Source organism: Mustela nigripes, chromosome 17 (assembly GCF_022355385.1).
Source record: "Mustela nigripes isolate SB6536 chromosome 17, MUSNIG.SB6536, whole genome shotgun sequence".
Lineage (NCBI taxonomy): Eukaryota > Metazoa > Chordata > Mammalia > Carnivora > Mustelidae > Mustela > Mustela nigripes.
In genome coordinates, this window is record NC_081573.1 from 14,148,006 (window position 1) to 14,171,143 (window position 23,138).

Genomic DNA, 23,138 nt, shown 5'->3' on the forward strand with positions numbered 1-23,138 from the left:
AGCCGCATTTAGTGCTTAGTCCTACCTAGAAGGTAAAGGACAGAAAGGGAATGCTCCATGGAACCAATTCCTTGGGGACCTCAGTGGGTGGATAGGTCAAGAAGAATGTCCCCAACCATATCTTACTCAAGGCCCTTGTGACCTGGTTCCGGTCCCTTCTCAGCTCCTGCCTATCACCTTGTTAGAGATTGAACCATGTCCACCCCCTCCCCCCAAATCTGTGTGTGGATGTACTAACCCCCCAATGTGACCAAATATGGAGATGGGAACTTTTTTGGGGGGGTCATTAAAGTTAAATGAGGCCATGAGAGTGGAGTTTTAATCCCATGGGACTGGTGGTGTCCTTGAAAGAAGAGGAAGAGACACCAAGGACACACACACACCCAGAAAAGTTCATGTGAGGACACAGGGAAGCCACTCTGAAGCCTCAAGAGAAACCAGCCCCGCTGACACCTTGATCTTGGACTTGCAGCCTCTAGAACTGTGGGACAGTAAATTTCTATTGTCTAAGCCCCCCGATCTGTGGTGTTCTGTTGTGGCAACCAGCAACAGTCAACTAATAATACAAGCTGCTGCTCTCCTGTCTTCAGCGCTGCTCTCGAGCCACACACTGGTCCCTCAGCAAGTTAAACACACGGTCGCCACTTCACTCAGCAATTCCATTGTGAAGGAAACGCCCAAGAGAACTGAACAGATGTTCACACAAGAACCTGTACACGAACGTTCACAGCAGCTCCTTGTAGTGGTCAGAAGGTGGAAACGGGCGCCTGGGTGGCTCAGTCAGTAAAACGTCCAATGCTTGATCTCGGCTCAGCTCATGATCTCAGGGTCATGAGATCGAGCTCCATGTCAGGCTCCACGTCCAGCATAAGATTCTCTCTCTCCCTCTGCCCCTTCCGCCTCTGCTCTCTCTCTAAAAAAAGAAAGTGAAAACAACCCAAATGTTCAACTGATGAATGGATAAACAAAATGTGGTATGAAATGAAATATTCAGCCACAAAAAAGAATGAAGTTCTGAGACAGGTCATCAGGTGGCTGAATCTGGACAAAACTACGCTTGCTGAACGAAATTAGACATACAGGGGCGCCTGGGTGGCTCAGTGGGTTGAGCCTCTGCCTTCGGCTCAGGTCATGGTCTCGGGGTCCTGGGATTGAGCCCCACATCAAGCTCTCTGCTCAGCAGGGAGCTTGCTTCCTCCTCTCTGCCTGTCTCTCTGCCTACCTATGATCTCTCTCTCTCTGTCAAATAAACAAAAGTAAAAAAAAAATTTTTTAAATATTAAAAAAGAAAAATAAATTAGATATACAAGGACAAATACTGTTATCACCCTATTTACATGAGGCAGATCGGTAGAGACAGAAAGTGGATTTGTGGCTGCCACGGTTGAGGGAAGAGGGGAATGCGGAGTCACGGCTCATGGGGATGGGGTTTCTTTTTGGGGTGATGAAAATATTCTGGTCATGGACACAACACGTTGAGAATGTGCTGAAAACCACTGACTTATGCCTTGAAAATGCTGAATTTAATGGCACGCGAGAAGCATCTCAGTTTTAAGAACCACAGGCTGCCATATTGGATTTCCATCTACTCCTTGATTCTGCTGTATCATGTCCCCTCTGAGACTGCACGTGCAGTTCATTTTACTCAGAGAAAAAGGCAGGGCGCCTGGGTGGCTTAGTGGGTTAAGCCTCTGCCTTTGGCTCAGGTCATGATCTGAGAGTCCTGGGATCGAGTCCTGCATCAGGCTCTCTGCTCAGCAGGGAGCCTGCTTCCCTCTCTCTCTCTCTCTGCCTGCCTCTCTGCCTACTTGTGATCTCTCTCTGTCAAATAAATGAATAAAAAAAATCTTAAAAAAGAAAAAAAGGCTTCACTGACACCTCCTTTTCCCCCCTACTGGTTAAAATTCAGGCTCTGTAGTGTCCAGGAAGAGAGAGCTTTGCTGTTGAAAGTTGTCGTTATTGTCTGTATTGACTTTAAGATACTTCCACAGATTCTGATGTGCAGAGCTGGGGTTGAGGATGGGCAGGGTGAGGGTGGGGTGGGGTGGGGAGGGGAATTGTTTTCATTATAAACCCTATGCAGATACATTTATTATTCTATTTTATTCATTTTTATTATATATTTTTAAAAGATTTTATTTAGAAGTAATCTCCATACCCAACGTGGGGCTTGAACCCACAACCCTGAGATCAGGAGTCACACGCTCTTCCAACTGAGGCAGCCAGGTGCCCCTATATATTTTTTTTTTAATTTTGTATTGCCAAGATGATTATTAAAAATCTGAAGAAAAAAAAAGCCACCTGGGATCGAGTGATGGCTATGTGGGTGTTGTGTTTGGATCTACACTGCACATGGGCCCTAATCACAGGGCCACACTCCAGAGGTGGCTATTACCAGGTTTTAATGAGCTCTCTCTCCAGGCAACATAGAGGGAATTCGAATTAGCATAACAGGTGTTAGAATGGCTTTCACTTCAGTAAGATGAGCCAAAGTCAACATGCACATTGGACAGAACACTAAGGAGGCTCGAGTTCTATGAATCCAGTTGGCTCTGTAGCCTTGGAGTTTTCTGACCCTGTGACCCCTGGTATGGGGGTTGCTGCCTCCCGAGGGTGAGGAGATTGGCAGACCTATGGCTACCTTAGGGTTTCATCGGTTTCTAGGGAACCTTTCATACAACAAAAGTGCCTCAAGGGGTGGAACCTGGACCTCACCCATAGTTCAGAGGAGGTTGTCTGGCTGTTGTATTGTGGGTCTGCTCCTCAGTGTTTACACAGTGACAGCTCCGACCAGCCCTTGTCTTGACAAGACATACTCCCTAGCACTCTCAATGACGGGATGACCGACGTCTCTCATAACCGTGAATGGCCGAGCAGGCTGTGAGGGATGAATGGGACCTTCTCCCCACCCAGTCCAGCCCCCCAGTACCTCAGCATGTGAAAGGGAGGTCTTTACAGAGCTATCACATTAGAATGAGGTCATTTGGGCGGCCTGAACCCCATAAGGCTGGTGTCCTTATAAAATGAAGAGATTTGAATGCAGGCATGCTGGAAGGAAGAGGGTGTGAAGAGGCAGGTAGAAGATTCTGGAACAGATCCTTCCCTCTCAGCCCTCAGAAGGAAGTAGCCCTCGGGGCACCTCAATTTGGAGCCTGTAGCTTCCAGAACTGTGAGGCAACACGTTTCTGTTGTGTAAGCCTCCCAGGCTATGGTCCTTTGTTACAACAGCCCCAGAAAATTAATACACAGGCTTAAATGCATCTGTAGCAAGGTGACATCCACCAACTGTCGTTCTAGGCCACCTCCAAAGGCACCAGCCGAACCACGGCCACAGTGTGGTACCTGCTGCACTGCAGGGGCAGAGCCCTGCTGTCATGCAGCCTTGCGGCCACCTGCTCACTGCCCTGGGGAGTTGGCTGGAAACCCAGAGGGGCGACTCTGCCTTGCTGCTCCTTTGAGCAACATTTGCTGTTATAAAACCTGAGGCCAGCACTTGACCCCACTTAATTAGCTCTTTCCCATGTGGTGTGACCCCAAGACCCAGACTCGTCACAGCAAGAGTCAGAGAGATGGAGGGTGGTGTGTCTGAGCGGCTCTTACCTGGGTCTTTCTTTTGGAGAAATATCCCGCCCCGGGGGAGATATGAGAAGCAGCCAAGCTAGCTGGTCAGCAGGGTGCATTCTGGAGGGGGAGACTGAGATGCTCCAGAGCAGCTAGGAGACAGAAGGAGTCTGAAGTGAGGGATTTACCAAGCAAGAGCTTGCTGTAGGCCAGATCTCTGTTAATCACTGAACATATTACTGGTTTCAGCTCTTAAAAGTATGACGTGAGTGCTGTTGACCATATTTCAAAGAAAATAGCTCCAACAGTGAACATTTAAATTCTATCTAAAGTCTCAAGCTCTGTGGCACGTGGGTTAAGTGTCTGCCTTCGACTCAGGTCATGATCCCAGGGTCCGGGTATCGAGTCCTGCACTGGGCTCCCTGCTCAGCGGGGAGTCTGCTTCTCCCCCTCCCTCTGCTTCTCTGCCCTGCTTGTGCTCTCTCTCTCTCTCTCTCTCTCTCAAATAAATGAAATCTTTAAAAAAGTCTTGAACCATATGCTCTGGACCTAATACGCATCATCTCATGAAATTGTCACCGTAAGGGATGAGATAGGAGTCATTACCCTCCCTGTTCTGTGGGAAAGGAAGACAGGCCCAGGGCAGTTGGATCCTTGCACCAGGCCACAGGTTGGGCACTGCTGGGCAGGGTGCCCACTCATACCCCCTGCACTCTACCTTCCAGTCCGCTGAGACTCAGGTAACCACAACTTGCTCGAGGTGGAGACCAAAACCCGCAGTTACAGCCTCAAAGGAGGATCGGCATAGTGGGAAGACAGTCATGCTGTTATAATCTTGTGCAATGGACGAAGGTTCCAAATCCTGTGGGACCCCATAAGGAACCTCGAGTTTGCCTTGAAAATCCTCACAATGGATTTATGTTGGAGAAAAACCAAACAGGACTGGTCAGAAATCACTTGTTTAAAAAAAAATAATAAAGTATTGCTGTAGAAAGAGAGAAGAAAAGCAAAACCACTCTTAACCGCATAAACATACAAAGAGTCTAATTCCTACCCTTTGAGTTTAAGAACAAGCTTAGTAGAGGCACCTGGCTAGCTCAGTGAGAAAAGCATGCAACTCTTGATCTTGGGGTTGTAAGTTCGAGCCCCATCTCAGGTGGAGAGACTCCTAAAAAAGGAACAATGAGCTTAGTAAACTGCTGTTGAATCTTTTATGTCATCAGATAGGCTTTTATAAACCATCTCTGATTTTCCAAACCAACTATTGCTTTTCATCTATGGAATTCATTTGAAAGTGTTTGGAGCCTTGAAAAGACTTCAGGTATAAATATCTTTAACAGGAAAGAAAAACTAGCACGTTTCATTAGCACTGGGAGCCTTCTTCTCTTTTTTCTCCTTGGGTGTTAGAAGCTCGGGAACAGTAAATAACTGTGGAATTCAAAAATACATTTGCTTTGAGATTTTCTCTGGCCTTCAAATCCAGCTAACCCTTCATCGATTGAAAACTAACTTCCATTCTTAAAGGGGAAGCACATCTTCTGATCCGATTTTTTTTCTAAAAAGGGGGTTTATGTGTTCTTAACCCAGATGTGGGAATAGTCTATTCGAAGCATTACACCTTGGGAATATGATTTGCTTTAGGAAATGAAGATTTATATATTTCTGGGACAGAAAGTTCAGGAAAGGGGACTAGGCTGTAAGTGCAAATAACTTTGTCTTTTGTTTTGGTTTCTTTTGATTTAAAAAAAATAATTTCAAAGAGCCTTTTATGTTGCATTAAAAAGCTGGAATTCAGGGCACCTGGGTGGCTCAGTCAGTTAGGCATCCAACTCTTCGTTGTTGTTGTTGTTGTTTTTTTAAGAATTTATTTATTTATTTGACAGACAGAGATCACAAGTAGGCAGAGAGGAGGAAGCAGGCTCCCCACTAAGCAGAAAGCCTGATGTGGGGCTTGATCCCAGGACACTGGGATCATGACTCAAGCCGAAGGCAGAGTCTTTAACCCACTGAGCCACCCAGGCGCCCCCAACCAACTCTTGGTTTTGGCTCAGGTCATGATCTCAGGGTCATGAGATGGAGTCCCTCATTGGGCTCCTTGTTCAGCTTGGAGTCTTTTTAAGACTCTCTCTCCTTCTGCCCTGTCCCCCTGCTCTCTCTCTGTCTCTCTAAAATAAATAAATGAATCTTTAAATCATTGATCTTTGGGGATTAACACAACTTCTAGCCTCTCTTCTCTTCTTGGAGGTCAGTAGGAGCGAGGCTGAGAGTTCTGGGAAGTTGGTTCTCTAGCAAACAGTCCCCATCCCAGGGGGTTTCTAAAAGTCACTGAATTAACTGAAGGAAGGTGTGGTTGAAGGGGGCTTGTTTTGAATAACCAAAGACATTCCTACCATTTTATCACTCTTACCGCTTAAGGAAATCCAAGGGTTTTAGGGACTCTGTGCCAGGAAGGGAGACAGAGACCAAACATATACTTCTCGGGGCACCTGGGTGGCTCAGTGGGTTAAAGCCTCTGCCTTCAGCTCAGGTCATGATCCCAGGGTCCTGGGATCAAGCCCCGCATTGGGATCTCTGCTCCGTGGAGAGCCTGCTTCCTTCCCTCTCTCTGCCTCTCTGCCTACTTGTGATCTGTCAAATAAATAAATAAAATCATATATATATATATAAATCACAAAGTCATGGGCTGCTATTGAAAGGTTTTTAGCTAGAGTCTGAAATGATAGGTTTTACCTATGTATAAAGTGCCCTTGACGGAGCCTCGGGGATGGACTGCTGAGGCCCAAATACCATGAGAAGTGAGTATCAGTGATGCAGCTCTTCTCCCTCAGCTCCAAACCCATCCTCCTCTGCTCTGCGTTGTGATGCCGAGCTGGGAAACCACATTCCTGCTTTGCCAGATGGCTCTCTGTGAGATCCTGGCAGTAGGGTTTGCTAGACTGCAGAAGTCGGGTGATTAACTCGTTCCGCTTGGCTCAGGATTTCTCCCAGCTTCAGCGCTCAAAGTTCTGCACGCCCGCCCCCTGGGAACCCCTTTCCCGGGATGGTGGGACACCCTATACGCAGAAGGAAATTGCCTGCTGTTCCTGAGCGTGTTTCCCCAGCCACGCTTCCTCCTGTGCCAGCACCCCAATTCAGTCTGTAGTTTGCAAGATCAAGTTTATCACAAACATCAGCACCAGCCCGAGGGGACCCGCTCTTTAGCATCTCTGTCCCTCCCTCCCATCCCTAGGGGGCGCTAGCTGCTTGCTGCTGCTGCTACTTCTATGGTCTCCTGGGGCTGGGGCTGTCAGAGCGTGGTCCCCACGCCCGACCAGCAAGCCGGGTCAGCAGCCCCCACCCCCCGAGACTTGTGAGACACTCAATTTCAGGCCCTCACCGCCCAGCCCCATCAGAGATTCAGACAAAGGCCCAGCAGTCTGTGTTTTAACAAGGGGGTCCTCCAGGCTATTCGGCTGATGTTTAAGAACCTCTTAGAGTTCTCTTTGTACCCTCTCAATTGCCTACATAACAATATTACACCAAGCTGGCAATTCCTTATGTTATATCCCACGTGTACTGCCTTTGGCTCAGGTCATGGTCTTGGGTCCTGGGATCAAGTCCCACCTTGGTCTCCCGCCCAGTTGGGTGTCTGCTTCTCCCTCTGTCCCAGCCCTGCTTGTGGTCTCTCTCTCTCTCAAATAAGTAATTTTTTTTTTTTTTTTAAGTAATCTCGACACCCATTATGGGGCTTGAACTCAAGAACCTGAAATCAAGAGTCCCATGCTCCACTGACTGAGCCAGCGAGGTGCCCCTCAGTGCAGTTTTTAATTTGTGGTTTTAAAAATTTATGAGTGAGGTAGACCATATTTTTATATCTGTAGGGGACATTGGCATTTCCTTACATGGTGAGCTTTCTATTCATATATCCTACCCATTTACAAAAGTTTTCTGGGTTTCCCCCCCTCTTTTTTTTTTTTTTTTAAACAATTCTATTTATTTATTTGAGAGTCATAGCGAGAGAGAGCAGGAGCTGGGTGGAAAGAAGGAGAAGCAAGCTTCTTGCTGAGCACGGAGCCCAAAGTGGGGCTCTTTCTCAGGACCCGGGAGTCATGACCTGATCTGAAGGCAGACACTTAATGGACTGAGCCACCCAGGTGCCCCCTCCCTTCCATTTTTTTTTTTAAATTTATCTAACAGAGAGAGACACAGCAAGAGAGGGAATACAGCAGAGGAGTGGGAGAGGGAGAAGCAGGCTTCCTGCTGAGCAGGGAGCCTGATGCGGGGCTTGATCCCAGGACCCTGGGATCAGGACCTGAGCTGAAAGCAGACACTTAATGACTGAGCCACCCAGGCGCGCCCCCCCCCCTCAATTTTTAGATGCCTTTTTTGTATTTTAGGGATATGAACTCTTTGCGATACAAGTTGTAAGTATTTTTTCTCGTTTTGTCCCCTGTACTCTTTAGCTCATGTAGGATGGGTTTACGATTTGAAGTTGGGAAAGGTTTCATTTTGTTCGGCCATTTAACAAGATTCTCCTTTCTTGCTTCTGTTGTCAAATTTTTGGAAATTCTGATGAATAGTTTGGAAAATTTACCCAGCTCCTGCAAGGTTGGGAGACTCCGCAGTGTTTTCTTGTATTATTTGAGGGTTGTATTTTTTCACTTAGATCTTTGATGCACTTTGAATTTAACGTGATATCCAGGGCGAGGAGTGGATCTCAGCTTTTTCTCTTGGTTGTGTAGTTGCTCCCACACTAGTAAGTTAAAAAACTTCCCTGAAGTCCCTTCCTGAATTAAAAACTATTATAGTATTATAAGCATACGCAATTGGTTCTATTTCTGGATTTTATAATTTTCCTTTGATCTGTATGCTTATTCACACGCCAATAATACGTTTTATATTGGTTTTAATATCTTGTAGAGCTACTCCCTGGGTTTTTCCTTCTCCTCCTTCCTCTTTTTCAGTTTTTCCTCCTATCTTTGCATGCTGTACTCCCAAATGAACCTCATAATCAGGTTGTTTGTGTCTAAGGAGAAACCCTGATGACATTTTTATTAGGATTGTGATACATTTGTAAACTAACTCCGGGGCAATTGACCTGTTTGGAATGTTGGCGGCAGCTCTGTTTCCATGCTTGGAGTCCTAGCGCCACCTGGTGGCCACTGTTCACAACAGCAATATTTTCTCTTAAAAAGTCACTGAAAGCAATAAACATTTATAATCACACACACTTTCTGTGGATCAGGTACAGGGGAGGCTTCGATGAATGGTTCTGGCTTGAAGATCTGACAGTGAAGACATTTTATAGGGCTGCAAGTCATAAGAAGGCTTGACTGAGACTAGGGGATCCCCTTCTAAGATGGAGCCTTCACACTTGGGGAAGACTGTGCTGGTTGCTGGTAGGTCTCCCTTCTTCAGCACATGGCTTTCTCCATACTGTGCATCTGGCCCCCCAAAGCCGGTGGACCCTGAGAGAGGGAGGCAAAGCTACAATGCTAGATAATTTTAGATCTGGAGGAAAGTTGCAGATAATACAGGGAATTCTGCTGTGTCTCCTCACCCGACGTTGACATTACAGTACAAGGATCAAAACCAGGAGATTAGCATCGGCTCCCATATTGTTAACTAAACTACCCACCTGGTTTGGGTTTTAATAATCTTTCCACTGATGTCCTTTTTTGTTCTAGGATCGAACCCTTTTTTGTCACATCTCCCTGGCGGTTCCTCTGTATTTCCTTGCCTTTCATGACCTTGACGCTTTTGAAGAATACAGCTGTTTTATAGAATGTCCCTCAAGTTGGGTTTGCTATTTTTCACAGTTGGACTGAATTAGGCGTTTTTGCCAAGAATACCATGGGAATGATGTTTAGTCCTTCTCAGTGCATCATATCTGGATTATATCCGGGGCTTCCTAATGTCCGTGTGTCCTGTTAGGGGCGATGTTGACTTTGACTTGGTTATAGTGCTGTCTGCTGTGCTTTCCACTATAAAGGTATGGTTTTTCCCTTTGTAATTAATAAGTATGTTAAGGGAGATACTTTGAGACTGTACAAGTCTGGTTCCCTCAAACTTTTGCCTACTAATTTTAACACCTATCAGTGGGTCTTGTCTGCAACAGTTATTATCCAGTTATGTGCCTAATAGAGATTTTTTGTGTCATTTTTTCCTTCTACATTTATGAACTTGAATTCTGTTGAGAGAAAGAGCCCTTTCCCCCATTTACCTGTTTACCAGATCCTTTCCTTAGATCAGTATGGACTCACAGATATTTGTTCTATTCTGTGGATTAACACCTGCTATTGACTTTGTAATTTTTGATGGTCATCAGGATATGAAATGTCATGCTATTGGGGCTTTAGTCAGAATCTTTCTTTTCTTTTCCTTTTTTTAAAGGATTTTTTTTTTAAATTTATTCATTTAAGAGAGACAGAGAGAGCACAAGTGGGTGGAAGGGCGGAGGGAGAGGGAAAAGCAGACTCCCCGCTGAGCAGGGAGCCCAGCGTGGGGGGACTTGATCCCAGGACTCCATGATCACAACCCAAGCTGAAGGCAGACACTCAACAGACTGAGCCCCCCATGCACCCCTTTGTCAGACTCTTTCTGAATACTGAATTCTAATGAGGTCAGACATCATCAATCTTTCCCGTTGTGGCCTTTAGGAAATGCTTATATTTGTTATTTTTATTTCGTTTCTCTAGGTTCGGATGTCAGGCTCCCAGTACAGATACAAAGGAGTCGATGTCTTGGGAAGAATGCCTGAAATACTTTAGAGGCTGTGTATGTGGTCTCTATATTTTTTAAGTGCAACTTCTGGGTTTTATGTGCCACCTGTATGCTGATGAGTCCTCTTGGCCGTGGAGCCCTCTGGAAGTGGGCACTGAGATGCTGTGTGAAGTGTAATCTCTCTATTAGGGATTGACACCTGTGGGAGGGGGGTAGGAGGAATAGCGCTGGGTGGATGGAGAATCTGAACTGTGATCCAGGCCCAAGGTTGGACTTGACTGATTCCACAAGGAGCTCTGGAGTGTGGATAAACTATTAGTCTTCTGTTGTTTGACTCAGAGCCTACTAGAGTTGTCCCCTATGTGGCTCAAGTTCCTGGGTCTTCTATCCCCGATTCCCTCAGTTACCCCATGGAGACAGCCATCTGTGAGCCTTTCTGTGCACCCATGGGCACTCAGGGCCCAGCCTGATGGAGCTGTCAGAATTCCCAGTGGCTGGAGTGGCAAGTCCTACCTCAAAGGGGGATCTAGGCAGGCTGTCTCTGCCTCCAACACTAGTCCCAGATTTCTGTCTCTGGTGCAGACTTATCCCCTGAATTCTGCCCTTGGATTTGCGATGACTCATCCAAAATCAAGCTCTTGATCTTTTCTCTCAAACCTGCTCAGCCTGCAGGCTTCTCAGTTGCCAGCGACTCCACCAGTCCCAGTGCTCAGGCCAGAGTCTTTGACCGACTCCCCTCTTTATTCCATTATGTGGCCGTCTGATCTGCAAATCCCATTGATTTAATTTGTGAAACATCCCAAATGCGAACACGCTGGACCAAGACACACACCATTTCTCCCCTGGGGTTTTACATTTGCTCTCTAACGACCCCGCTTGGCTAAATTATTCTCTTGTTGAAATGCAAACTTGATCACGTCCTTTCTCTGCTTATTACTGTCAGTGGCTTCACGACGAGTAAAATCCAGATTCCCCTCAAAGGCCTGTAAAGCCTGGCAAGGTTGCCCCCCACCCCCATCCTGGGCCCCATCAACCCTGACTTCATCTTCTCTTCCCCTCCTTGCTCACTCCTCTCTATCTGGAATTGCCTTCCCCTAGGGTCCCCATGGCTCCCTCTCTCCCGTCCTTCAGGCCTCTGCTCAGAAGTTGCCTTCTGAGTTTAGGTGTCTCTGGCCACCCCTTTAAGCTTGCAGCTCCTACTGTGGTACCACTTGCCTTCTTGGCATATGATCCTCCATGCCATTAATCCCCACCTGATGTAATTTACTCATCATTTTGTTCATAATCTATCTCGCTAGCAGACTGCAGAAGATATGCAAGGGCAGCAAATCCCCCCCTCCCCCCGTGTTCTTTTTTTTTAAATTTATTTATTTCTCAGAGAGAGAGAGAGAGAGAGCACATGCAAACAGAGTGGCAGGAAGAGACAGAGAGAGAAGCAGGCTCCTTGCTGAGCAAGGAGCCCGATGTGGGACTCGATCCCAGGACGCTGGGATCATGACCTGAGCTGAAAGCAGCCGCTTAACCAACTGAGCCACCCAGGCGTTCAACCCATCCCACCGTGTTCTTGCCGAAACCCCAGTGTTAGAACAGTGCCCGAAAAGAGCAGGGGCTCAATAAATATTTTTAAATGAATGCAAGAGTGAATTTATACAACACTTATCACTACCTTAGGTGAGTTTGTTTCTTTTTTAATTTTAATGATACTATTGGTTATGTGAATGCATTTTAAGGAGATATTCAGATGTTAGAGGATGCACAAGAGTCCCCCTTAACATGGGTGGTGGGCATTCTACTTTTCTTTTGTGTCTACCCAGGCACCAAACATTTCTTCTCTCTTGTGAGCCTCCTGAGCTCTGTGGGTCTGGGACGGGAGGCAAATTAACACCTCCCTTTGAAGAGACTGTATTAGTTTCCTCTTGCTGCTGTAGCAAATTGTCACAAGCTCATGTAAAAAGAACATGAGTTTATTATTTTATAGTTTTGAAGGTCAGAAGTCTTACTGGGATAACATCAAGGTGGACTGATTCCTTCTGGAAGCTCCAGTGGAGATCCCAGTTCCTTGCCCTCTGGCTTCCAAAGGCCGCCTACATGTCTTGGCCCCTTCCTCCATTTTCACAGCCAGCCATGTGGCTTCTTCCTCACTAACTTCTGCTTTCCATCCTTCCATCTTCTCTGTTGAACTCTGATCCTCCTGCCTCCTTTTGTGAGGATCCTTGTGATGACCTTGGACCACCGAAACAATCCCTATGGCTGCATACAAGGACATAGTCCCAGGTTCTGAGGATCAGGACAAAGACCTCTTTGGGGGCTGTTATTCATCCTACCCAGATGGTTAGGCCTTTTTAAAAAAAAATAATTATTTTTTAAAAGATCTTTATTCATTTATTGGAAAGAGAGAGAGAGAACACAAGTGGGGTGGGGGGAGCAACAGAGGGAGATGGAGAAGCAGACTCCCCACTGAGCAGAGAGCCCAACATGGGGCTCCATCCCAGGACCCTGGGATCATGACCTGAGCCAAAGGCAGATGCTTAATGACTGAGCCACCCAAGCACCCCATGTCGAACATTTTTTCAAGGGCACATTGACCTTTTATATTTCTTCTTTGGGAAGTGGCTGATATCTTGCTCATTTTAAAATGGAATTGTTTGTATTCTTCTTACAGATTTCAAGAGTCATTTATAAATTCTAGATATGAGTTAGATATAGGGCTGTAAATGCTTCCTTCCCTGCCATGGTTTGTCTATTTTTTTTTAAAGATTTTATTTATTTATTTGAGAGACAGAGATCACAAGTAGACAGAGAGGCAGGCAGAGAGAGAGGAAGGAAAGCAGGCTCCCTGCTGAGCAGAGAGCCTGATGCAGGGCTCGATCCCAGGACCTTGAGATCATGACCTGAGCTGAAGGCAGAGGCTTTAACCCTCTGAGCCACCCAGGTGCCCCATGGTTTGCCTTTTTATGTTCTTAACTGCAAATTTTGAAGATCAAAAGCCTTTAATTTTGATGAAGTCCAGTTTTTTCTTTTATGATTTGTATTTTTGTGTTCTGTTTAAGAATTCTGCACCTACTTCAGAGAAATATATATTTTCTTCTGGTATATTATAGTTTTAACTTTCATATTTAGTTCTATGATCAAATCTGAGTTAATTTTTGTGTGTGATGTAAGGTATGGGTCCAGTTTCTCTCTCTCACTTTTTTGCATATGGATGATGAATTGTTCTATAAGTCTTTATATGAATTTTTAGAATGAATTTCTTATGCACAGCTAATGGTCGGTTCTTGCATTTTTTTTCAATTTTATTTATTTAAGAAATCTCTATACCTCATGTGGTCTCAAACTCATGACCCCAAGATCAAGAGTTGCATGCCTCTCTTACTGAGCCAGCCAGTGCCCTGGGTCTTGCCTTTTTTTTTTTTTTTTTTTTTTTGAAGAGTTTATTTATTTGACAGACAGAGATCACAAATAAGCAGAGAGACAGGCAGAGAGAGAGGGGAAAGCAGTCTCCCTGCTGAGCAGAGAGCCCGGAGCGGGGCTCGATCCCAGGACCCTGAGATCATGACCTGAGCCAAAGGCAGAGGCTTAACCCACTGAGCTACCCAGATGCCCTGGGTCTTGCCTTTTTATCCAGCCTGCTATTCTCTGCCTTTTAGTTGAAGTATTTTTTACCATTTATAATGTGATTATTCATATCATTGAACTTAAATATACCTTTTTTGATATCTTCTTTCACTTTTACCCTCTGTCACTTATTTTTTCTCCTTTTTTCCTTTTTGGGTTAATTGAAGGTATTTTTGGTTTGTTTGTTTTTAGCATTGTGATCTCTGTTATTGGTTTATTAGCTGTATATCTTATTTTATTGTTGTTGCTCTAGGGTTTACAGTGGACAACTTACCAGTCTACCATCAAGTAATGGTGGGCCACTTCACGTACCGGGGAGTCTGCTTCTCCTCTCACTCCCTTTCTCCCTCTGTGCTCTCTCTCTCAACTAACTAACTAAATAAATAAAGTCTTTTAAAAAATAAAATAAAAATAATATTTTAAGAAATCAATGCTGAAGAACGCCTGGGTGGCTCAGTGGGTTAAAGCCTCTACCTTTGGCTCAGGTCATGATCTCAGGGTCCTGGGATCAAGCCCCACATTGGGCTCTCTGCTCAGCAGGGAGCCTGCTCCCTCCCGCCCGCCTCTGCCTGCCTCTCTGCCTACTTGTGATCTCTAGCTGTCAAATAAATAAATAAAATCTTTTTAAAAATTTTTAAAAAAATAAAAAAGAAATCGAAGATGAGAAAAACCCCTTTGATATTACCTATGCATTTCCCATTTGCAGCACACATTATTTATTTGTGTAAATCTAGGTTTCCATCTGCTATCATTTTTATTCCATTCGAAGAACTTCCTTTAACTTTTCTTCCAGTAAATGTCTTTTGGTGAGAAATTCTGTTTTTGTTCATCAGAGAAAGTCTTTGTTTTTATTTATTATTTGGAAAGTCTTTAAATTCCTTTGAGAGAGATATTTTTTTGGGGTGTAAAAGTCTAGGTTGACAGTTTTTCCCCCTTTCAGCTCTGTAAAAATATAATTCAATTCTCTTAGGGTCTGTGTAAATTCTGATTAGAGATCATTAACGTTTCTTATTTTTGTTCCTCTTCTTCTTCTTTTTTTTTTTTTTTTTTTTTGATTTTAGGCAGAGAGGCAGGCAGAGAGAGAGGGAGGAAGCAGGCTCTCTGCCAAGCTGACCCTGAGATCATGACCTGAGCCAAAGGCAGAGGCTTTAACCCTCTGAGCCACCCAGGTGCCCCTCCTCTTCTTTTTTATCTTATCTTTTTTTTTCATTAATGTATAATGTATTATTTGTTTCAAGGGTACAGGTCTGTGATTCATCAGTCTTACACAATTTACAGCACTTACCATAGTGCATACCCTCCCCAGTGTTCATCATCCAGCCACCCCATCCTTCCCTCTACCCCTAACAACCCTCAGTTTGCTTCCTGAGATTTTGAATCTCTTATGGTTTGTCTCCCTCTCTGGTTTTGCCTTGTTTCATTTCTCCCTCCCTTCCCCTGTGATCCTCTGCCTTGTTTCTCAAATTCCTCATATCAGTGAGATCATATGATAATTGTCTTTCTCTGATTGACTTATTTCACTTAGCATATAGCCTCTACTTCCATGCATGTCGTTGAGATGGCAAGATTTCAAGTTTTTTGATGGCTGCATAATATTCTATTGTGTATAGATCCCACATCTTCTTTTCCATTCATCTCTCCTTTTGGGCTGGTCATAACTTGAACACCTTCCAGCTTTGAATGAGATCTGGGAAGTGTTTAGTTCATAGATACCTATCTTTTGTATGTGTGACCTTATGGAGTTTCACCCTATGCACGTACAATTTAGTATTCAGCAAAGACTCTGGTGGAATCCCATGCAGATTTCTGGGGCCCTTTTTCTGCATAGCTCCCTATTCTCTCTTATCGCCTCTGGAGCCTATTACATACATATTCTTAGTTTGCTTTCTTTTTTTTTTTTTTTTAAAGATTTTATTTATTTGAGGGAGAGTGAGAGAGGGCATGAGTGAGGGAGGGAGGAGAGGAAGAGGGGCAAACAGAATCCCTGCCAAGCAGGGAGCCCAAGGTGGGGCTCAATCCCAGGGTCCTGGGATCATGACCTGAGCTGAAGGCAGATGCTTAACTGACTGAGCCACCTGGGCTCCCCACATACTCTTTTTTCTGTCATATCAATTCATCCCAATATTTCTTTTTTTCTCTCTGTAATTTACTGGTCAGTCTTTTGTTGATCCCAGTATCCTTAATTCTTTTCTTATTTCATCACCCTGACCTAGAAAAACCTCAGCATTAATTGAATCTAGTGTCCATTTTCCCCCGTGTCTACAACTATGGCAATTTTGTACAGCTGAATACACAACTTGGTAGACTGGTGTCAGCATAAATGTTTCATTGGAAATAGCCTGAATTCCTCCTGTGATTCTGCCCAGCAGATCCCTTCTGTTTCATCTTTCAACTCTTTCTATCATTATCTGCTGCTGGGCTTTCAAATATTCTCAGCCATCCTCAGATCTTTATGCTTCTTCCTCCCTTTTAAAATATGCTTGTCTCCTACATCATAGAGAGGTTGAAGTGATCTGTTGAGAAATCCCTGTGTTTCCTTCCACAATTCAGAATGATCCTCACTTTAGACACATTTTTTTTAAGTTTTATTTATTTAACTAATCTCTATACTCCGCTGGGGCTTGAACTCATGACCCCGAGATCAAGACTCAAATGCCCCCCTGACTGAGCTAGCCAGGGGCCCCATGCCCATTCTTTTTTCCTACACTTATGTTAAGTGATGAATTCCTTTTTTTTTTTAATTTTATTTATTTATTTGACAGACAGAGATCACAAGTAGGCAGAGAGGCAGGCAGAGAGAGAGAGAGGAGTTAGCAGGCTCCCCGCAGAGCAGAGAGCCCCATGCGGGGCTCGATCCCAGGACCCCGGGATCATGACCTGAGCCGAAGGCAGAGGCTTTAACCCACTGAGCCACCCAGGCTCCCCATGAATTCCTTTTTAAAACTAAGATTAGGGGCGCCTGGGTGGCTCAGTGTTAAGTGTCTGCCTTCAGCTCAGATCATGATCCCAGGGTCCTGGAATTGGGCCCCGCATCAGGCTCCCTGCTCAGTGGGAAGCTTACTTCTCCCTCTCCCACTCCCCCTGCTTGTGTTCCCTCTCTCACTGTGTATCTCTCTGTTAAATAAATAAATAAAATCTTTTTTTTTATAAAGATTTTATTTATTTATTTGTCAGGCATAGAGGGAGAGCGAGCGAGTGAGCACAGGCAGACAGAGGCAGAGGGAGAAGCAGGCTCCCTGCCGAGCAAGGAGCCCAATGTGGGACTCGATCCCAGGACGCTGGGATCATGACCTGAGCCGAAGGCAGCCACTTAACCAACTGAGCCACCCAGGTGTCCCAATAAATAAAATCTTAAAACAAAAAAAAAAAAACCCTAAGATTAATTTTTTTGCTAATGCACTGGTCCAGTGTTTCTTCTCCTCCTTCTTCTTACTTAGTAATGGGCTTTGATTTAATTAATATTAAATATGTCTCTTTACTGTAATCCAACAAATCCAATCTACCAGCTCTTACCCATCAGTATTTAAACTCTCTCTCTTCCCCATGAAGTTCTGGTGACTCTCTCACAGTTACCTTTATTGGTGGAGTGATCTGTACTCCCCTCCATTGCCTCACTCCCATACACTGAGTGCATAGTAAATTGGCCTTCTGTCACACAGCCCCATTGCACTTATTTTATCTTTTTTTTTTTAAATATTTTATTTATTTATTTGACAAAGAGAGAGAGGGATCACAAGTAGACAGAGCAGCACAGAGAGAGAGAGCGAGGGGGAAGCAGGCTCCCTGCTAAGAAGAGTTCCCGATGCGGGGCTTGATTCCAGGACTCTGGGATCATGACCTGAGCATGGCAGAGGCTTAACCCACTGAGCCACCCAGGCATCCCTGTTTTGTCTTTTAAAATGGGTCTCTGTCAATACCTACTGCCTTGTTTATTTAGTTTTTTTTTTAATTTTTTATTTTTTATAAACATATATTTTTATCCCCAGGGGTTTATTTAGTTTTTAAAATTTTCATGTATTTATTTTAACTAATCTCTACACCCAAGGTGGGGCTCAAACTCACAACCCTAAGATCAAGAGTCACACACTCTTCCAACCAAGCCAGCCAGGTGCCCCTCTTCTGTCTTGTTCAAATATCCTGCACTCTCCTTCCTTGGAAGGCCTCTTGTTTTCCCTACCAAACCTTTGATAGGTGGAAGTCATTCAGGCCTGTGAGAGATTTTCCAAAGATAAGGCAGAGTCCTATGTTATTCTCTAAGCCCTCACTGTTTAATGACCTCACAATTATTTGACCTCATCCCGGTAGGGAATACAGAAAAATGTTTTCTTCCTGCTCCCTCTGATAGCATCTTGCGATATTCTCTTGAAACACTGATAATTAATTTGGGTAATTAGGATGCTGAGAAAAAAATGTTTAGAGATTTTTCTTGGAGACACTGTCATTGATGCTAGAAATAACATAATAATCACAGCTCTAAAGAGATTAGGTCAGTAAAACCAAGCCTGTAACTGAGGGTTCAGCTTTTCCCTCCCATGACAAATCTGGTAAACTTTGGGTTTACCGTCTTCTAACAAAGGTTGCTCAGGTGAGTGGAGTTTTAGTTCAGATTTAGAAACTGGGAGAAAAGAGGGGTGGATATTCAGAGATGGGAATCTGCACAGTATCTGGACAATACTGCCTTTTCACAAGTACACACAAGAATACGTGTAGAGCCTGCCTTACTGGGAAAGGATGTTCTCTAATCACTTGGAGATTCTCTTCCCCTTGCCCACTTGCCTACAGTGTCTCCTTGATTCTTTCTCTGCATTAGTTCTGCCCCAATTTTTACCTCTGTTCTTTGATTAAACCTTAGTCTGAGATTCCTTAAGTGTGGAATCAAAATGAATTAAATATATAATAGGGAAAGTTAGAGGCCTGATGCATAACATAGAATGTCTTAAATAAATATTAGAATGTCTTAAATAAATATTAACATCTTCCACTGGACCTTATCCGGATGAGACTGAATTTGGGTAATTTATTTATATGGGAGAGTGCTACGTGTGCACAGCATGAAAAATTTAAAAACATTGTCTGCATCTTAATTAGATTGGTACACCAAAAAATTATATCTTATTGTAGGTTCTGATCTTTTAACAAAATAATACGCCTTGGAACACATGCCAGACCCAATTACGGAAGAAGGCATGCTTACCCGTGACTATCTCACAGCTGGGTTCTCATTTCCAATAGCATACTTGGAACCAAAACCAAAATTCTGAGACGTGGTATATTGTTCTTACAATCAGACATCTGATGTGGATCCTTCTTTCTGCTCTCTGTTCCAGGGACATAAAGATCCTGAAAGCAAATATGACCAATCAGTACCATGGCTAGCACAGGGTCAGTGCTCACAGGGGCTTAAGGATTTGGTGCAATCTCACTGAACCTTGGGGGACATGGACTTTAGGAAGCCATTTTCACACTTTTTTGCTCAAGCACAGAGCCTATACAGAATTCATCATCAGCCGCCGTATTCCCTTGGTCAGCAGCACCTCTGCTGCTATTTCTTTTTTTTTTTTTTTAAGATTTTATTTATTTATTTGACAGATAGAGATCACAAGTAGGCAGAGAGGCAGGCAGAGAGAGAGGAGGAAGCAGGCTCCCCGCTGAGCAGAGAGCCAGATTCGGGACTCGATCCCAGAATCCTGAAATCACGACCTGAGCTGAAGGCAGCAGCTTAATCCACTGAGCCACCCAGGCGCCCCTCTGCTGCTATTTCTATCTGCGTGTATGTGTCTGGTTCCTGCTCTTTCATTTTCCCTGAAATTTATTTGTCTGTTAATATTTGATTTGACAATGTAACTTTATACTTTCCAAATCATTCACCAATTATTCTGCTCCCTCATACCAAATGGCTGTTTTCTAATTTGTTGAATTTTATATTTATTTATAATTTTTAATAATTTTATTTATTATAGAATTATAGATTCTATAGATAATAGAATTATTCTAGTTAATAATTATATTAATAGTATAGTTGATAATTATACCAATAATTATAATCTATAGATAATAGACATACTATATAATTATAAATAATTCTATTTATTTATAATTTTTAATATTACATAACAATTACATATTTATAATTTTTTCTGGACACTTCATCCTGACCCATTGATATATTTGACTGGTTTTCTTTTTTTAAAGATTTTATTTATTTATTTGACAGACAGAGATCACAAGCAGGCAGAGAGGTAGGCAGAGAGAGAGAGAGAGAGGGAAGCAGGCTTCCTGCGGAGCAGGGAGCCTGATGCGGGGCTCGATCCCAGGACCCTGAGATCATGACCCGAGCCAAAGGCAGCAGCCTAAACCACTGAGCCACCCAGGTGCCCCTTGACTGGTTTTCAATTGTACCCACACTTTAATTGCTGTAATAAGTTCTAGGAAATCAGGTAAGCAATCCATTGTTATTATTATTTTTAAAAAATGAATCAGTTTCTGTATGTTTGAAAATTTTGGTAATAAAGTATTGGGGAAAATGACTTGGATTTTCTTGTACAATTATAGCTAAATTTCGAGATTAATTTCCCAATTCTCCCCAAAGCTGTCTTGCTATTTTGACTGACATTGAACTGAATCTACACATTTGAAGAAGTTTCAAGAGTTGAATCTATACCTTTGAGGAAGTTTCAAATCTTGAGGCATTATATCTTCCCATCCAGGAACATGCGATGAATTCCACTCATTCAAGATTTTTTAAATGCTATTTATTTATTTTTTTTACTTTTATATTTCCAGCACATTACTGATCTAGTTTGGTTCCAAGATTTGAAAAGTGTTTATTCATAAAATCTTAAATTTTAAAAAAGATTTTATTTATTTTCTTGACAGAGAGAGACAACAGTGAGAGAGGAAACACAAGCAGGGGGAGTGGGAGAGGGAGAAGCAGGCTTCCTGCTGAGCAGGGAGCCTGATGAGGGGCTCGATCCCAGGGTCCTGGGATCATGACCTGAGCTGAAGGCAGGGGCTTAATGACTGAGCTACTCAGGTGCCCCTATATTTAAAATTTTTGCATACTTGTGTAACATTTGAGCAAATTACTATCTTATTACTTCTAAAATATTTCAGCATGTTCTTCAAATGTTACACATAAAAATGATCTAATTTTCAAAGAGAAATAACTTTTTCCTGCCATTTTGTTGACCAAGTCAGAAAAATAATGAATTATGTGCATGAGTTCACGTTAGTCATTTTCCCCCCTTGAAATGAGATTGTTTCTAATATTCATTGTCATATTAATCGTGGGTAGTCTCGGAATATATCTTCCTTAATGTTGTATTATTGTTAAGATATACTGCTCATCCAGTTTAGGTCCTTGATTCAGAGTTGTATTAAAAAATTACTTAGGGGGACACCTGGTGGCTCAGGTAAGTGTCTGCCTTCACCTCAAGTCATGATCCCAGGGTCCTGGGATCAAGTCCCACATCGGGCTCCTTGCTCAGTGGGAAGCCTGCTTCTACTTCGCCTGTTGCTCCCCTGCCTGTGCGTGCTCTCTCTCCCTGACAAAAAATTACATTGGTTTATAGAAACATAACATTTGACAGCGGGTATTTGATAGGATCCAGTGCAACATAAGCTACCTGAATACCTATCTCTCAGATAGATTAGGCTTTTATATAAACAAAACCAAGCAAATGCTCAAATCAAACAAGAACATGCAGTTTCAAGTAACACAATTAGTGAGCTTAAAGCATTATTTTTAACAGATTTTATTTATTTGTTTGACAGAGAGAGAGAGAGAGAGAAAGAACGCACAAGCAGGGATAGCAGCAGGCAGAGGGAGAGGGGGAAGCAGACTCCTCACAGAGCAGGGAGCCTGATGGGGGCTCAGTCCTAGGACCCTGTGATCATGACCTCAGCTGAAGACAGATGCTTAACTGAGTCACCCAGGCGCCCCTTAATGCACTATTTTTAACAATTAAGTGGAGGATATGCATTCTGTGTTAAGAAACCTGTCAATGTAAAGAACATATTGAAATGACTTTTGGCGTGAAAATAATGACTCTATTCATATTTGTTTATTCATGTAATAGATATTAATTGACTGCCTACTAGTAACAGAGTGTTCTAGACTCTGGATATGGACTGAAAACATGGAGACAAGACCCCTGCTTTCGTGGCTTTCATAGTTCTTTTGGAGGAAATGGTCTTCCTTTGATAGAAATAAGGTTATCCAATAAGATCATTTCAGTTGTTTTAAGTACCACAAGAGATATAGTAGGTGATGAGGAGAAAAGAAAACTTCAGGCTTAGGATTTTTGTGCATGACAAGAGGATAGGTTTCCCAGAAAGGAGTTTTTAAAGAAATTATGGTGAGAACTGTAGTTCACTTGACTTGAAGACACTCATGTGTTCTTTCTGTTTCTCGCCAGGTGCTACGGACCCGAGCAAAATCATACCTCAGTCATGACCTTCAGTCTCCGAAGCAATGATTTTTGCTAACTTGACAATAGGTATGGTCATCCTTGCTCAAACTGGAATAAGGATTGTGGATAATGCTTTACTCTGTTGTCATGTCTACTCTCTTTTTAGGAGACCTAGATTGAGACCATTAATGCAAATAATCAACCATCTTGCTTTAGCCAATACTTTGATCCTTCTTTGTGGAGGAATCCCTTTGACAATGGTAACCTTTGGGTTGAATTATTTCCTATATGATGTCATACATAAACTTATCTTTTATTTTCAGAGTTGCCTAGGGAAATTCTCTTAGCATCACCTGTCTTTTGGGTGGTTTCGGGCCTCGAGTATTGACCCTACAAACTATAGATGGGCAGAACTCAAATTCAAATCCCCAAAGCACATTAATTCACCATATGTCCCAAGTTGGATGTTTCATTGGCTGATAAATATCATTGCTCCCATGAAAGAAACTGGATCAAATACTAGCAGAAATATCAGTGTGAAATAAAATCTGGGGTATTGCCCTAATTGGTTGATTAATGCAATTACAGAATCAACACATTTAATTATTTTCACCTCTGTTGATGTTACTTGCTTGGGATTCATGATATGGGCCAGTGGGTACATGATATTTTTCCTTCACAGGCACCAACAGCAACACATTCTCAGCACTAGACAATCCTCCCAAATATCCCCAGAGACCAGAGCCATGAAAACTATCCTAAGACTTGTGAGCAGTTTTTCTATATTTCATTCTCTCTCTTCTGGTTTTGAAATGCATGCTTATCTTTTTGAAAACCACCCATTGTGGC

The 23,138-nt window shown here is 43.3% G+C and overlaps 1 long non-coding RNA gene and 1 other non-coding gene across 3 annotated transcripts in view; one reads left to right on the forward strand and one right to left on the reverse strand.

Moving 5' to 3' along the window:
• Window positions 1-23,138, forward strand: part of LOC132005773 (uncharacterized) — a 37,909-nt gene that overhangs the window by 12,929 nt on the left and 1,842 nt on the right. The window contains exons 3-5 of one of the 2 annotated variants that reach the window (XR_009400910.1): window positions 10,239-10,317; window positions 22,296-22,376; window positions 22,972-23,056. This is a non-coding gene — a long non-coding RNA (uncharacterized LOC132005773). The remainder of the gene's footprint in view (window positions 1-10,238; window positions 10,318-22,295; window positions 22,377-22,971; window positions 23,057-23,138) is intronic. The other variant, XR_009400909.1, reaches the window with a different exon arrangement.
• On the reverse strand, window positions 2,156-2,228 carry TRNAR-CCU (transfer RNA arginine (anticodon CCU)). Its single transcript has one exon. It is a non-coding gene; the product is annotated as a tRNA-Arg (tRNA).